Below are 14,700 nucleotides of genomic sequence, written 5' to 3' on the forward strand. Positions count from 1 at the left end.
GAAGGATGGCAAGAAGGTGAGTGTTACTGAAACAAATAATATCTGCTCAACCATTGTTAACTTTGTGACCCTGGGCAAAACTCTTACCATCTGAGAGTCTGGGTTCATTCTTCTGTGAAATGTAGATGTTAATACTTGCACTGCCTACTTTGTGGGTTTATTGCAAGGATCCAGTGACGTAAAAATGATGTAAAAAAAATCCAATGATGTAAAGTGTCTAATGTCATTGGGTACTTTAAGGCACTCGATGTTGATGCTATTATTATTATTATTTTTCAAGGCAGTATAGTACAGTGAAAAGCAAAAACAAAACAACGCAAAAAATACAAAATATTTTCCATAAAGTTAAAAGGTCCAGATTCAAACTCTATCTTTGCTACTTACTACTGATTCAAATCCCACTTCTCTTGCTCACGATTTGAATAACCTTTTTTTAAAAAAATTTCTGACCCTTTAATATCAAGAACAATATTTATATAAGGTAACTTAATAAATCTTAATACTCTTGTGAGGTAGGTAAGTAAACAATACTACTCATTTAAATATATGGGTAGATTAAATAATACATTCAAATTTTAAGCAATGAGAATTGGGATAGAACAGTCTCCTTAGCTTCAACTGCAAGACCAAAATAAATTTAACTTTAACAAAAGTGATCTTTAAAGAGTTATTGTGACTGGAAATTTTGTTTTTTATACTAGCACATTGATAAATGCCAAACTGCTTTTAAAATACAGAACTAGTCTCTTCTCCCAAATAGTGTCCATTATTTACAACTTCAAGGTAGAAATCCAGATGTGTCAAAAATAAGACACTATATATGAGAACTAAAATCCTTCTTGGTAATTTCTTTTAAAACTGCAATAAAAGAATTTGAAATGGGCTTACATCAGGTGGTACAAGTGACAATTTTCCATGGTGGTATATCTATATATATCAATACACCAATACAAAAAAGAAAATGAAAGTTGCTTTCAATTTCAATGTACAGCTACACAAATATGAAAGGATGCTAACTTCTGAAAATATTAGGCTTCATTCACAGCCCAGTGGTAAAGTATTATTTTAATAGGATAAAGTTTCTTCGCAGATGTCTGTGACATTGAAATACAAAAATCCATAAACAAGTAGTAATTATGAACATCAAATAGCTTACTAGAAATTCTTAACTGCATACTAGTCTCTTCAAAAGTCAAATTTTAAAACACATTATCTCCTAGTTGCCCAAGTCACTGCATTTCTCTAACCAAGTAATGATGGCACAGCTAATGCAAATAGATTTAAGCTCATTCAACTATTAGGCTGAAAAAAGATACTTTGGTTAATTCTTCAGAAGGATTTCTTTTTCTAAGCCAATATTACTCTCAATGAAAAATTTTGATAATTTTTTGCAACTCTAGTCTAATAGCTCCATGACAAAAGACTTTCCAAGAACCAAACTTTACGGCAATGGACATGTGACATGCACTGCATTCTACTAATCTGGAAGAAAATATACTATTAAAATGCTAGGTAGAATGAATCTACAGTTTACACAGGTTCTTAAACATTGTTTTCCTTTTTACACACAAAAAAATGTTTACTTGATTCTACCAAGAGAATTAAAATGTAATAATGTTAATAACCACTAAGTATGTTTAGGCTGGGACCATGTAGCAACCTTCAAGGCCACAGCTCACGCTGCTATCTGTGGCTTGTGCTAAGTTGATTTGGATCTTTCTCTGGGTCATATTCTGAATAATTTTCCTCATCAAATTCATCTTCCCCTTCCTCATCATCACTCTCTTTACCTTCATCATTATAATTACCCTTAATAGTTCCTCTTGTAAAATATAATACTGATCTTTAGATATTATGCTCACATAAAAAGTGACCAATTTTGAAGTCTCCAGCAATGATAACTTCTGTATCATAATCCAGGTATCTACTTTCAGGAACTTCAGAAGGAGAAAAGAAATTGAAAGAAGAATCATTAGAAACTTTTTTATCACAATTAAAACTGTCCAACGTAACTTGCATTTCTATTTTCTTCTTGATAGTTTTCAAAGTGACATTTTTCCCATTTTTTCCGATCTCTGAAGCTCTGTGAAACTCACAATTTCTGTTCCATCAAAGGAGAAGGGATCAGCAAAATCTGCCTCTGACTGTTTATGATATATTCTTCATCAACATCTCTTTTGTGAAATATTGTGTTCAAAGTGAAATTCTAACATAAAACTGATAGGGTGCAGCATCTGAGAACTTCACTTTAACATCTTTAGATTGCTTCAGAATAGGTTCATGACGTTCTTGAATCTTATCACTAAGTCAGCACTTTAAAAAAAGTCAATCAAAATTCAGGAATTCTTTTAGGATCTTTTCATCCCCTCCCCCCTTCAAGTTTAGCCCTCTCTTTCATTTCCTCTGAAATGTCCTCATCATCTGGCTTCCTTCTGCATTCTTTCTCTGTAGGCTCACAAATTATATAAATGATTTCACTTCTCTTATCAAAAGTAGCTGATAAATAACACCATGAGTACAGCTAGGTTACATGGTGGATATTGTGCTAGGCCTGAAGTCAGGAAGACTCATCTTCTTGAGTTCAGATCTGGTCTCATACATTTACTTAATGTGCAACCCCAAGCAAGTCACTTTATCCTGTTTGCCTCAGTTTTCTCATTTGTAAAATGACCCACAGGAGGAAATGGTAAACCACACCAGTTTCTTTGCCAAGAATCCAAATGAGGTCATGAAGTTCCAGACACTACTGACATGACTGAATAACAACCACAACAAAATAGCAGCTATTGCCAAGAGAATGAACTTGACTTCTATCTGAGACCATTTAACTGTAAGGTTTTTGATGAATACTTAAAGCTGCTTAACTGCTTTGGGCAAACTTTCACTAGTAGATGTTCTCACTAAACCACCCAATCTTCTTGAAAGGCTACAAGAATTTGAAGATTCCACATCATATGAATAGTCAGCTGACAAGCTTTGTTGTTACCACCAGTTTCTTCTTCCACTTCATCATCATCCATATCTTGTTGGTCAAATTCAGTTTCTTTCTTTTCAATAAACACCATGTTGTAAGATCTCAAAATATTTGAGATCTATGATTACTGTGAGGACCAGACAACCAGATCTGACTCAGTGTAGAGCTGGGAGAAGGCAAAGGAGGAGGAGGAGAAGGAAGCATCCTGAGTAGATGTCACTAAAACAGCACTATCTGTGCAATCTGAAACAAGTGGCTATCACTGAGCTACTTATAAAACTTGGAGGTTCAACTTCATCAAAAGCATCAAACTCCTACCTGTCAAATCTCCTTAGTACAGGTACAAAGTAGATTAAAATGTAATTGAAAAATGTCTAAGAAAATAAATTAAGAATCCAATACAACATATTGTTAATGTCTTGTTTTCTAAATCATTATGCTCCAATAGGAATCAACAGCAGCACTACCATCATCAAAATGCTAAGTGCTTTACAAATGTTATCTCAAGAACACAGATAAGTAGATGTTATTATTAACCCCATTTTATCATGAGGATACTGAGGCAGACAGAGATTAAATGACTTGTCCATGGTCACATAACTAGCAAATGTCTGAGTCCAGATTGAACTCAGATCTTTCTGATGCTAAGCCCAGTGCTCCACCACAGTACCACCAGGATCTGTTTCTATTTGAGTTTGACATCACTGGAAATGACTTCAGAGTCCTTCTAGCTCTAGATGTATGATTATAATTCTATGTCAATGTCCTCCTTAAAATGAGTCATTCAATGAATCCAATGTTGTATTTTGTGTACTCTTCTTCTCCTTCCTAATCCCTGTTTGATTTCCGTCCATTGGTTTATGATAGATGACTGAGGATATCCATGGTAGTAAAGAACATATGGCAGGATTAGATTCATTTTTCAGACTAGGAAGACCTTTAAAAAAAAAACGCCTTTGAAACTGTAACAAATATGCAATTTTCCTGTTAAAATAGAATCCATAAATTTGCTATCTTTTTTTAGAGGAAAAAGAAAACAAAAAGTGAGCATTAAATTGTATTTTCTTAAAACATTTTACTTTTTTTTCTCATCAATACTACATGGTAAATACTGTTTCATATGTCACATAATTATTATGATCTTCTCGATCGTGTTTATAGGAAAAATAGTGAAATAATTTGGATAAACTAGAAGAAATATAAAACATTCTAGAAGAAAAGTGATTCTTCCGATGAATATTGAAGTGTTTAGTTCAATTGACTGTGAATATACAGTTCTTCACATTTTTGAAGTCTGTTAATTTTTGTGCTAAAGTCATTGAGATCACACTCAGCATGCAAATGCAAGAATCCAAAAATAACTCTTCTCTCAGATTTACAATGACCCTGAAGCCTGCCTGATGCTCTTATGACAGGAAACTACTTGGAATTCATCATCAATGAATGCAACTACTTTATAATCTGAAATAGCTATTAAATCCGTGCAATTAAGACTGCTTTGGAAAACTTCACCTCATTCAATAACTCTATTATACTTCCACAGCTGTGAAATATTGTGCATAAAATCCTTCTGTCAGGAAAATATTTGAATCACATTGACTATATAGTAAGATTAAAGATATTTTTGTCATGGTATCTGTCATTATGTCAGTAGGAAACAGAAAGTTTCATAATTTCTCTTCCTTGTTTGTATGCAAATTATTTTTTACCTTGGAGAATTAAATAGTCTTTAAAACCAAAAGAATTGGTTAGAAAGATTAGTGATGACCTAACACACAGTTTAGATACACTGACAGCAGGGACTTTCTTATCAAATACATGTATAACTAATTTATATAAAAGAGTTCTCCTCCTTAAAAAAAATATTTGGTAACTTCTTATCTCCACTTAAAAGATTTTTGTCCATGAAATTTCTAACTTCTCCAATAGTCCATTGAATAATATTTAATTTAGGCATTTTCCTTAAAATTTATCTTGTGATTGGTATTACAATTAATGTGGAAATATAGCAGTGCACAATAGAATCGGTTATAAGACCATGACATAATTAACATAGTGATGTTTTGTTTTCCCAATTCAGGCCTTTGGAACCAGATTAAAGAAAGTTTAATTGGTCTGTGTTTTCCAAATGAAAGCTAATTGTGTTCAAAACAATGTACTTTAATTTCACTTGGAATTAATAGCTCTACTTTTGTAAAAACAAACAATCCAAAATACTTCAGCTGATTATAAAATGACAAAGGATAAAAAGAGCATTAGGAAAATTTGTCAAAACTTATAGATGAATCAGTCCTTGAACTATAATATGAAAAGCATATTCATACATTAATGGGATTAAACCATAATGTTTGTTAATTAAATTGAATAATGTTGTGGCAAAAGATGAGTATTTCTTTTAACTAATATTTAACTAAAGTATCCACATCACTTATTTATATGAAAATCTACCATATATGTCTCTGGTCCAATGTAATTCGATAAAACCTTTACTGAGCCTCCACTTTATGCTAGAAACTAGAAATATAAAGATGAAAAATAATTTTGTCCTCAGTGAAATTACTTTATGTTGTGAGCTGGAATGGATATTAGGGAAAATTTAGTTCAAACCCCTTATTTTATAGATGAAGGAACTCAGACCAAGAAAGGCAGTGATTATCCAGCATTACACAGGTGAGTAGCAGAGCTGAGAATAGAAAGCAGGTCTACAGAAGACAAATGTGGTGTTCTTTTCCATTATAATCTACTTTAACTACACATAAGCATGTGAAATTGCCTCAGATAAAGATGTAGTACACACTTTGGACTCACTTGCCCATTACAGCATTTGCATTTACAGATTGCAGCTGAATGCTACACCCCCCAGGGTTATAGTAGTAACTCAAAGGGCCTGTGACTTCTGAAACCTTGTTGCCCCCCTGCACTCCCTGTGCTGATACCAGGGTACTCCAATTATCTTTCAACCAGTTTAACTCTATTGACTTTGAAAACTGGAGTTCACAGAGAAAATATAACTAGAACAATTAGTATGAAAAACTTCCCTTAATCCAAGGTTGTGCTTTCCCCATGTACAGTCAAGGTCCTTGTGCAGAGGGGGCTCAAACAGTTTAAATATAGTGAAGTACATGCATACATGTGTGACAAAGTTGTGACTCTCAACTCTGGGACCTAGAAGTCTTTTTCATTCTTTGTAGAGTCCTCATAATGTTCCTCTTAGGTTTAACTATCTGCTGTCTTGAACTGCTCTGTTGCTGCTGATTCATTCTCTGTGTTCTTTTGTGCTTGAATTCCAGGGAAGGGTAAGATGCCACTTGTCACCTAACTGCCCTAATGCTTCCTTAATTGGTTTGACTGTTGCTGGCTAGGCTACTCGATGCAGTTTAATAATCTCTTCAGATCTTACAATGTCCACAAGGTCATTGCCTGGGGATATGTGTCATCAGAACCTGCTTGACTACCTCGCCATTCCTGAACCTACTGTTATGCCTTTCAGAAGACTCTGCTCTTAATTCTTGTTGCTGATTCAACCTTTAATGATACCTCAGGATTTCCTAAATTTACATGAGTTTTTGAATACTTATTCACTACAGAACAGACACAAGGAAACACAAAAGAAACTATTTCAAAGCCTGTGGAAACATGGTATATGGTTGGGGGAGTTCAACTGTCTCTCTGTTATCCAGAAGCCCAAAGCAGTATTTTACACTGACAGCCACCAAAGAAAGAGAGTAAGAGAGGCAGGTTATCCCTTTTATATAAACCTCCAATTCTGACTCAGCTACTGCTGAATCACCAGATCTTCCATCTCCACAACCTGTTAGAAGACTTATCACATGGTATAAGTCCTTCAGCCAAAGATAACAGCAAGTCTCTTACCAAAGTTTTCACGTGATTTTACTTAGCAGGCAGAGAATCATCTAGCACAATGTCCTGTATATGGAAAGTGCTTAATAAATGCTTATTGGTTGACTAACTGACATGCAATGTCCCCAGAAAAGAGAATTTCTGCATGTGTGCCAATAACTGGGCCCACACTGGCCAATTCCCCTTGTTTTCCATTACAAATGTAGCCCTTGTTTCAATAACCCACTTACCATAGGAATTAGAAAAACTGTTGCTCCTTAAGAACAGAGAAGCTATGAGATTAATAGTAGTAATAGTAGCCACGATTCTTTGAGGAATCATCTTTGGAGAACTTTTGTTTTTGACTGGAGAGAAATGGAGTAAGGTACAGAGAAAGAATATAAAAAAGACTTCTTTTCATGAAACTATTATCATGATCTCTATCTTGTAAAGAGGACCAAGAGACTATAGCTGACCTGAATGAGCTAATTGATATCACCATATGTTCAGAAGTGGAGTCATTGGCAGTTAAAATGAGTGTTTGAGATAAGTTTAATATTACTTAATACTAAAATATTAAGGTATTTAATACAGAGAGACATGAGTGATTATTGTGAATGCAAGCTTGCCTGGTTCACTAAAAAAAAATTTATGATGAACTAGGGTAGATCTCTGAATTTAGTTGATTAATTGATAGATATTTTGAAAGTGCATTAATTAATTAGTAAATATATAGACATTTCTAGATTACCCTTTATTTTAGTAGGATAAAATTAAATATGTGCCTGAGTAGAGACTGGCAGCTAACCTATAAGTGAGCATGACTGATCCTATTACACAAATTACAATGGTTTAAACCGAAAGTAGAATTCATTCTGAAGTATTTTAGGGGAAACTGAGAAGCTGTAACTTTCATTTGCAGTGATCAGTGAACAATCAGTCATGGAGGTGACACGTATGGAAAACTTGGAAAGAAAAGAAAATTAAATAGGAGAATGTAGTGCATTTCAGACATAGAGGGTAGTCTGTGCAGATACACTTGACTAAAGAACACATAGTAACAGTTTCACCTTCATAAATTATATTCATTTCATGTAATCAACACTAATTAATTGTGGGATTCATGATCTCTTTTTTCTTAGTTCCTTCCTGATTTCCTATTCATCCTTCGCTGTCTTTTCTTCTTAGTTCTATTGTTCTGCTCTTCTCGCCTCCTTTGGACTTGATTGACATGGTGGAATATACCTGCACTTTTATATCTCTTTTTTCAACCCTTATTTTTTGTTGTGGATGGATGGATGGAAAAAGTATTTATTAAGCATCTACTATTTGTCAGGCACTATGCTAAGAGGTTTACAAATATCATCTCATTTGATCTTCATAACTACCTTATGAGATAAGTGGTATTTTCATTTCCATTTTACATTTGAGGTAACTGAGGCAAACAAAGGTTAAGTGACTTGACCATGATCACACAACTAGTAAGTGCCTCAAGGCAGATTTGAACTCAGGGTTTCCTCACTCCAGATTAAGTTCACTATCCCCTGCACCATGTGACAGTTTCCTCATAGGATCCCCCATTTTAATAATTTCCAGGATGCTTTATGAAGACCATTTTCTGTAACCTATTCAAAAATGACCTTTGCTATACCTTGTTCATCAATGAGATCATATATATTATAAATAAGTGTAAGTTGTTATGCTTAGGCTAAAAAAGTCACACAAAGATAGTATAAGATATCGTGTATATTATATATGTGTGTTTATACATGTTATATATGTGTATGTGTGAATATGTATATATATGCATATATGTGTGTATACATACATACATATGTGTATGTGTGTACGTATATATGAAGATATAACAAAAGCAATTCATGTCAAAAAATGTCAAGATTTTAATGAACTAAATAGTCAATATGAGTTCACTGTGATGTGATAGACAAAAGACCTGATGTAATTTTGGGCTGACATAATAGAAGTATAATTCTAGCATGAAGGAAACTCCATTAAACTCTGGCCTCATAAGATCTCATTCATCAATTAACCAAAAGGAATGTAGTAACTCATTACACAGTAGGCTATCAAATATTCTGAGAAGCTATATGGGATAGTGGGTAGAAATCCAATCTTCAAGATGTAATACGTGGGTTCAAGTCTTGCCTCTGATATATAAGTTATGAGATCCTAGGAAAATAATTTAGCTTCTCAGTATTTTAAACCACTAGAGACTATACATTGCAAATAAGTTGCCCACCTGCATCAATAGAGGAATTTTCCTCAGCAAAGTGTTCCCTCCACCAATGAAAATCATATATCTAGTCTTTATCTTTTTATGTTCAAGGAACTGTGCTAAATTCTGGAAGTACCAATGCAGAAGTGATAGAAATTTAAGATCTCTTTAAGGAATTTACCTTCTACTATAATACTGTGTTCAGTTCTGAATTACATATCTTAGAAATAATTAAAACAAATTGATCATGCTTAGTGAGGACAATAAGGATTGTGGAGGACTAATGGTCATGTAATAAAAGATTAGCTGTAGACAGTTCTGATGTTTAAATTTGAACCTAGCAAACATGTTATTGTTTGTCCTTCATTTTCAAAGAGAATGTCACCACAAGGTGACATCTATATTCATGGGTGAATTGGATTTAAGTGAGGCAGAGTTGCACAAAGTCGTCAGCCTCACTTTCTCTTCCAGAGTCATCAAGATCCAGTGACAAGACAAAAGTCAGGAAGACCAGCAATGACCTGGGATGCAGTGGATGACCTTGGCATCTTCGATGTCTGACCAAACTTTAATCCCTCCATGGCACCTGCCTCAGCCGCCTTCATGGCCTTTGGAATAAATTGTTCTCATCAGTCCATTCCACCAGAAGAAGACTTCATGTGCCTGGAGCAGACATCTCCCCTAACTCACCAACAGGTTTATTCTCAACCTAGTTTAGCCTCTCTGCCAAGATGATATACCAGGGTGTAGCCACTTTGCATTCTACAGCTTCTTTGAACCACAGGTGGGATTTGAGTGCCAGGTGGGCACCAAAGGTGAATGAGCAGCCCTGAAAAGGGCTCAGCAAACCCTTACCCTAAAGCTGTTAGTCCACCTTGAACAGTCATACACTCATAGAAGATATAGAAGGTACAAGATAACAGTTTTCAGATATTTGGAAGTTGAAGAGCTGGCACAGATGAAGTAAATTTCTTCTTAGAGAGCAGATCAATGATGTAAATAGATAAAAGTTACAAAAAGGCAAATTTGGGGATCTTTTATTTAAAGCTTCTTAACAATAAGAATTCTCCAATGTAGAATGAACATTCCAGGACAATCAAGGACAACTTCTCCTACACTGAAGATATTCAAATAGAGGATGGATGACCACATGGTAGAAATTTGATATATGAGATTAATGATACCAAACTTAGTGAGCTCAGGGCTCCCTTCCAACTCTATTGATCCTAAAGTTCTTTTCTATATATGTCTCAGATGCATGTCTTTATTTTAGATCTTCCCACTTCCTTCTTTAAAGAACTATATTTATGGCAGGGAGATGCTCCTTTCTTTTTTCTTTTTGGACTCCCTTATGACTGGTTCATTTGAAACAATTCTTATTAGGCAAATCTTTACTGAATGACTTGGTTCTTAATGTTAAAACATCTTAACTCTAGAAATATAGAACTATAGATTGAGTCAGGTTTGAATTCATAGATCATCTGGCCCATTCCCAACCTAAATCAGTAATCATTTCTCTAACTTCCCAAACAAGTGGTCAGCCAAAACTTGTTTGAAGATCTTTAATACATAGTAGCCTGAATTAGCCTATTCCATTTTTTGACAACTGCAATTGGTTGGAAATTTTTCATTTTGTTGATGTCAAGTTAACCTTTCTATAATTTCCACTCACTGGTCCTAAGCCTTCCTGGAATAATCAGAATAAATCTAATTCTTCCTTATGACAGCCCCTCAAAAATGTGAGGCCTATTATGACATTCCCTCTGCCTTCTCATCTTCAATTCACCAAGCATGCCAAATTTCATATGAGTAAACTGTATGATAGGAAAGACAAAATAGCTAATGCAATGATGATCTGTACTAAAAGAAAAGGATTGAGCAATAGAACACAGAAACACAGAAGCCTAATAAATTTTTGTGGAATCAAGTTGAACTACATTCTACATAATTAATCCAGTAGCTAAGAGAGTAGCGGGCACTTAATTTTTAAAACTTGAATGTATTTGAATTGTATATTGTTAATTTTAATTAACTATTAAGACTTATTAAGAATTACAATCAGTTCTGGGATAATGGGACATATATGTTCCTAGAAATCACTGTGCCATGTGAAATCACATGATAAAAATCACAGGGCTTATGTAGAAAATGGAGTTGTAGAATGACACTCAAAAACTTCGTGAGTTTACATTAAAAAAATAAAAGAAAAGAACCTAGTAAAAGTTTTGGTTTTAAACCTGTTAAATAGTTTAAAATAGATAGCATATTTCAGTAAATAGTCTTCAGACTTGGTCTGTTCCTCAACCTGTGTCCCACTCCCACAGGACACTGGCTGGCAAAATTGAGTTGCTGAACCTGAGAGTGCACAGCCTTGGTAAACCAGATTAGGTTCACCTGGCCATGGCGAAAGATGGAGGAGGGAGGGAGAGTGGAACAGCCTTCCTCAGGCCACAGCTCCCACTTCACCAGAAGATATACAATAAACATGATACTTTACTTTGAAAAGGATTTGGTTTACTTATGGAAGTGGGCATCGGAAGAGTTGAAGCTTTTGAATTATTGTGATGTGGTTCACTTTTCAGTGTTCTCTCACTATTTTTTGAAGATTAAATCAAGCATAAGCAAACACGAAATTTGCTTTATGCTCAAATAATTCCAGAATATATTAATCATAGTGAAACAAATTTGAATTATCAGAACAAATGTTAAAGCAGAATTGACTATATTTGAATACTAATTCAGTTATCAACATAATGGCAGTTCCTCTCAGTATCATGTCATCTGCTAATTCAATAAACATGTCATTTATAATTTCATCCAAATAATTGATTAAAATGTTGAGTAGAATAAGACTAAGTACAGACCTTTATATAACTTCATTAGTGCTTTCCCTCTCAGTTTAGCAAACATTTAACTAAATTCTTATTTGTGAAAACATACATTGGAATACTCAGGATATACAAAGGTAAGACATAGTCATTGAATAGCCAGTCAGATATTGACTAACCTAAAAATTTTCATCAGCTGATAGGCTGTTTTTTAGTTCAAATATATGCATGTATGTATGTATAGGTGAATATATATACATATATGTATATGTATGCATATATATACATGCATGTATATATATTTGTCAAAACATTTCATCAAAAATATTTGCACAAATATAACGTGGGTAGGGATGGTTACAAAATACTTCAGTTATAACAAATTTGTGGACTTCAGCGAACTTAAAACTCAATGTGATAGAAAAATATCATATGACAGCCAAGAAGGCAAATTTGACCTTGAGTTTCATTAAGAGAGATATAGTATTACAAATTCCCAAATTAATTATAAAGGACATATGAAGAAAGATGCCATCTGCATCCAGAGAAAGAACTGATAAGTAGAAGTATATACAGAATGATTATGTATGTATGTATACATCTGTATATATGTATATATGCAAGTGTGTGTGTGTGTGTGTGTGTCTGTGTGTGTGTGTGTATATATATATATATATATATATATATATATATATACTTGTGTGTATGTGTATATATATAAAATATCCATCTCTAAGGTGGGGGAAAGGAGGAAAAAAGATATTGACATGATAATTTTGTCACATATTTGAAAGGAATAGGAAGATGTGTCTAGTAGATTTGCAGTTTCATGTGAAGGCATTTTTTTTTTATTGTACTCTGTTATGGAAATTCTTGTTTTATTACATAAAAATAAAATAAATTTTAAAAAAAGAGATATATGTTCCAGGAATAAGAAAATTGTAATTATACTAAAAAGTTCTCCATAGTATCATAATCAAGTCTGGGCACCACATTTTGGGAAAGACTATAGCTATCTGGTGAGCATCCAGAAGAGGGTAATTACTTCAGTCTAATAGCATGTGAGGAGCACTTGAAGTAACTGGCCTGGAGAAAACTCAGGGGGTATGTGAAAATTGTACTCAGATATTTTAAAGGCTGTCGCTTGGAAAAGGGCTTATACTTTTTCTGTTTGTCCCTACTGGGTAGAACTAACAAATAGCAAGGGGTGGAAGTTACAAAGAGGTAAATTTCAATTGAATTTGAGGTAAAAAACTTCCTAATGATTAAAACTTTCAAAAAGGAAAATGTTATTCTTTAGGAGATGGTGAATTCTTGCCTCATTGGTGGTCTTCAAGAAATGCTTAGGTAACTATACGTCAGACAGCCTGTAGAAATGCTTCCTTTTGAGTATGAATTAGCTTAAATACCACCAGACAAATTTGAAAGTCTGAAATTGCAAATTTTTTTTTGATTCTGTGATATTTTATAAAGGCATGAGATATTTTACAAAACACTTTATTGAAACATGTAAGGTTTCTCTAATCTACTTTTCTATTAATACTGTTGAATAAAACAGATTAGTCTGTTATGACTTGTTCCTAATAACCATTCTAGTTCTTAATGGTAATTTTCTGCTCCACCCTCACTTTTTTTTAATATACTCATGAAAAATATCTTTAGTAATAAGTTCTGGAATTTTTGAAAAAGTGATATCAAGTTTAGAGGACAATAGTTCAAAATATTTGTCTTTTTACTCATGTTAAAAATCAAGACATTTATCTTACTCCAGCCCATTAACAGTTTTCTTATTTATTATAATTCCTCAAAACTCATGAATACCAGTTCATACCTATGGTCTGGGCCCACAGGCTTCTCTAAGTCTAAAACTTCATGCTGCTCAACTTATGGATTCTTGTCCTAGAATAAATTGCTCTTCAGTTCTGTATTTACATAATGGATTCATCCCAGGTCTCTATCCATCGACCTTAATGAGCTCATCTGCATGCGTCCAGCCCAAAAGAAATAGGACATCTATATTTTCTTCTTCTCAGGGAACAAATGAAACAACTTCACCATCGTAGTTTGATGACTTAACAGCCTTACTTGAATAGATGTTACTGATTACAGATTTGTCAAGACAAATACAAAAAACAGCAAGTCAATTTCCAATATCAATATTTTTCACCTCTCATGAAACTAAACAGGATTAAATCACCATAAGTCAAAAAAAAAAAAAAAGGGGAGGTGAAGGGCAGAAGCTGTTAAGTTTTTTGTTTGTTTGTTTTTTGGGGTTTTTTTATTTGTTTTTTTCAGAGTGGGGTTTACTGGGGGCTTGACGGAGCAGGTAAACAAATGTGAGAATGGGGAATAAGGAAGAAAAGCTTGAAAAATAAAATGAGAACTCACGTTTGGAATTCCATTCAGAAGGTCAAAGGAGGAAAACAAATGATGTCAGCTCACCTCATAGACCCCTTATTCTTAATCTTAAAATTTAAGGGAAAAGTATTAGTTAGAAAATATCTGTATTTCTCAGAAAAGAGAAGTTAAGAGTGAATTTAGTTTGGGATCCTGAATGAAGAAGAGAAAATGGATGAGCTCTTTCTCAAGCTTTTCAGTGAGCATAAGATTTAACGTATGGGGGAGGGCATTTTAATTAGCCAATACCCTGTGTGTTTTATTTAACACCATAGTACCTCTTCTTTGTGACTAGAGTTTAACAGCCTGTCGGTTTTATTAAATTAATGAAGGCCTCTGAATCCCATAGACAAATGAGCAATTCAAATAACTTATAACATGTTGAGAACACAAATTAGTTACGGGTAAGCAAGGAAAATTTGTAC

The 14,700-nt window shown here is 33.9% G+C and overlaps 1 protein-coding gene and 1 pseudogene across 1 annotated transcript in view; one reads left to right on the forward strand and one right to left on the reverse strand.

The window, feature by feature from the left end:
* Positions 1 to 14,700, forward strand: part of SNTG1 (syntrophin gamma 1) — a 1,083,450-nt gene that overhangs the window by 899,415 nt on the left and 169,335 nt on the right. The window lies entirely within an intron of this gene.
* Positions 1,684 to 3,065, reverse strand: LOC140498741 (nucleosome assembly protein 1-like 1; annotated as a pseudogene).

This window comes from Notamacropus eugenii, chromosome 4 (assembly GCF_028372415.1).
Source record: "Notamacropus eugenii isolate mMacEug1 chromosome 4, mMacEug1.pri_v2, whole genome shotgun sequence".
Lineage (NCBI taxonomy): Eukaryota > Metazoa > Chordata > Mammalia > Diprotodontia > Macropodidae > Notamacropus > Notamacropus eugenii.